The 2,500-nt window shown below is 74.9% G+C and overlaps 1 non-coding gene across 1 annotated transcript; it reads right to left on the minus strand.

Annotated features, from left to right (window-relative positions):
* Positions 1 to 1,710: 1,710 nt before the first annotated feature.
* Positions 1,711 to 1,863, minus strand: LOC135363500 (5.8S ribosomal RNA). The gene has a single exon (XR_010409189.1). It is a non-coding gene; the product is annotated as a 5.8S ribosomal RNA (ribosomal RNA).
* Positions 1,864 to 2,500: the final 637 nt, after the last annotated feature.

A 2,500-nucleotide genomic window follows, 5' to 3' on the forward strand; every position in this document is an offset into this window, starting at 1 on the left:
TTTACCACCCGCTTTGGGCTGCATTCCCAAGCAACCCGACTCCGGGAAGACCCGGGCCCGGCGCGCCGGGGGCCGCTACCGGCCTCACACCGTCCACGGGCTGGGCCTCGATCAGAAGGACTTGGGCCCCCCACGAGCGGCGCCGGGGAGTGGGTCTTCCGTACGCCACATTTCCCGCGCCCCACCGCGGGGCGGGGATTCGGCGCTGGGCTCTTCCCTGTTCACTCGCCGTTACTGAGGGAATCCTGGTTAGTTTCTTTTCCTCCGCTGACTAATATGCTTAAATTCAGCGGGTCGCCACGTCTGATCTGAGGTCGCGTCTCAGAGGGCGCGCCCCCACCGGGGAGGGGGGGGGCGCGAGGGGGGCGCGAGGCCGGGAGAGGGGAAGGGGAGAGGCACGGGCCGACGGAGGACCCCGGCACGGGAAAGGCCACGGTCGACGCCCGCCCGGTCACCGACACGGGCCGGCGGGCGGGGAGCACGAGCCGGCGGCACAGGCGGGGGCCCTGCCGGGCTTGGGAGGAGCGGGAGGCGGGAGGGGGCGGAGACGAGGGCCGCGGGCGGGCGGGCGCGCCGCGCACGCAACGCACGCAACGCACGCAACGCACAGCGCGGGGCCGGGCGGGGGGGAAAAAAAAGAGCACGGGCACGACCGGGGGCGGGAAGGGGCCGAGGCGCGGCGGTCGCCCCCGACCGCCGGCCCCCGCCCCGACCCAACCCCGCGACACGCCAACCCGCCTCTCCCCCCACGCACAACCGGGCGCGCTCCGCCGCACGGAGCGACGGACGACACGGCGCCCTCCCACGACGCCCCGCCGAGCCCCGACCCACCCACCGCGGGCTCGGGGCACGCAGCGCGGCGCGGCCACAACCCGGGGGGAAGCGCGCAGCGGCGGGCGGCGCCACGGCGTCCCGCGGGCCGCCGCCGGGGCACGCATCCCCGGGGCGCGGCCCCGCGCGCGACTCGGCCTCGGCGCGAGCCGCCCCGACAGGGCGTAAGGCCGGGATCGCCGGCGGGGAGGGGAGGGGCGGGGCGGGTGCGGACCCCGGACGCGCGGCGGCGGCGGGAGCCCAGGGAATGGGGCGGGCCCGGCTGGGACAACCGCGGTCGCCGCTGGGGGCACAGCAGCGAGACCGGCGGCATTCCAGATCCGGGCCCCTTCCCCACCCCGACGGACCCACGACCGGCGCGGCACGGGACGGGACCGCGACCCCCCCCCCACGCACAGCCCGGGCGACCCCAAGACCGCGTGCGGCGCGAGGGAGCTCCCCCAGAGGGACCGCGGCGGCCACGGCCCTCAGCGCGAGCTCTCTCCTCTCTCCCATTCTCGCGGGCGGCGCCACACACCCCCCCGCCCCGGCGCCGGCCCCCTTCCTCCCCCGACACACACCCAACACACACCTCCTCCCCCACGTCCCGCACACGCGCCACCGCCGGGCGGACCCGGCGGGGCGGGGGCGGGGGCGGGGACGGGGCAGGGGTGATGCCAGGCAGGAGGCGGGGACCAGGCAACGAGGCGGAGGAGGGGCCACCGTGTCTGCACTTAGGGGGACGGAGGGCCCGGCGGCCGAGCCGACCCCTCCCCACCTGAGGACCGAGCCCACAGGCGGGCAGGGCAGGCACCAGCAGAACGGGCCCTGCGAGGGAAACCCCCAGCCGCGCCAACCCCCAAGGGCGAGAGACCCCAGGGGCAGCGATTGATCGTCAAGCGACGCTCAGACAGGCGTAGCCCCGGGAGGAACCCGGGGCCGCAAGTGCGTTCGAAGTGTCGATGATCAATGTGTCCTGCAATTCACATTAATTCTCGCAGCTAGCTGCGTTCTTCATCGACGCACGAGCCGAGTGATCCACCGCTAAGAGTCGTACGAGTTTGGATTGTTAAGGGGGGGGTCAACGCCCAGAGGGGAGGCCCCCCCCCCCTGGCACGGCACATTCCCCAGAGGGTGCCTCCGGCCGGGCCAGTCAAGACAGACAAGACCACACTCCGAGAAGGTCGGAAAGGTTGGACAACAGGGCGTCCGGCCACCGCCCCCCAAGCGAGGGGCGAGCCCGGACAACCCCACAGGCGCCCAGGGGGTTCCCACCTGGCCCCCCCCACACACACCGAGGACGCGAGGCAACACACGCGCCCGCCACAGCCCAACGGCCGCTGGGTAGCCCCCTCCCAGCAGCCACAAGGACCGTGGCGCAGCGCGCGGCAACCCCGGCCCCAGGGCGGGGTGGGCAGCGGGGTCTGGGGGAGAAGGGACTCCTCCTCCCCACGGGCCCAACCGCCCCGACCCAAGGCGGACGGGCGACCCCCAAAGGGTCTTTAAACCTCCGCGCCGGGACGCGCTAGGTACCTGGACAGGGGGTGGGGGACAGGCGAGGCAGGGGAGGGGACGATGCCCCAGGCCACCGCCTCGACACCAAAACCACGGCCGCAGCCAACCGCCACAGGGCACAAACCCCGACGCTGCCGGCCCGTGACGGGGGAAGGCCCGCCGGGTGCCGCCACCG

Source organism: Mirounga angustirostris, unplaced genomic scaffold, assembly GCF_029215605.1.
Source record: "Mirounga angustirostris isolate CCGP_5_RB_7025 unplaced genomic scaffold, mMirAng1.0.hap1 SCAF_404, whole genome shotgun sequence".
In the NCBI taxonomy this organism is placed as follows: domain Eukaryota; kingdom Metazoa; phylum Chordata; class Mammalia; order Carnivora; family Phocidae; genus Mirounga; species Mirounga angustirostris.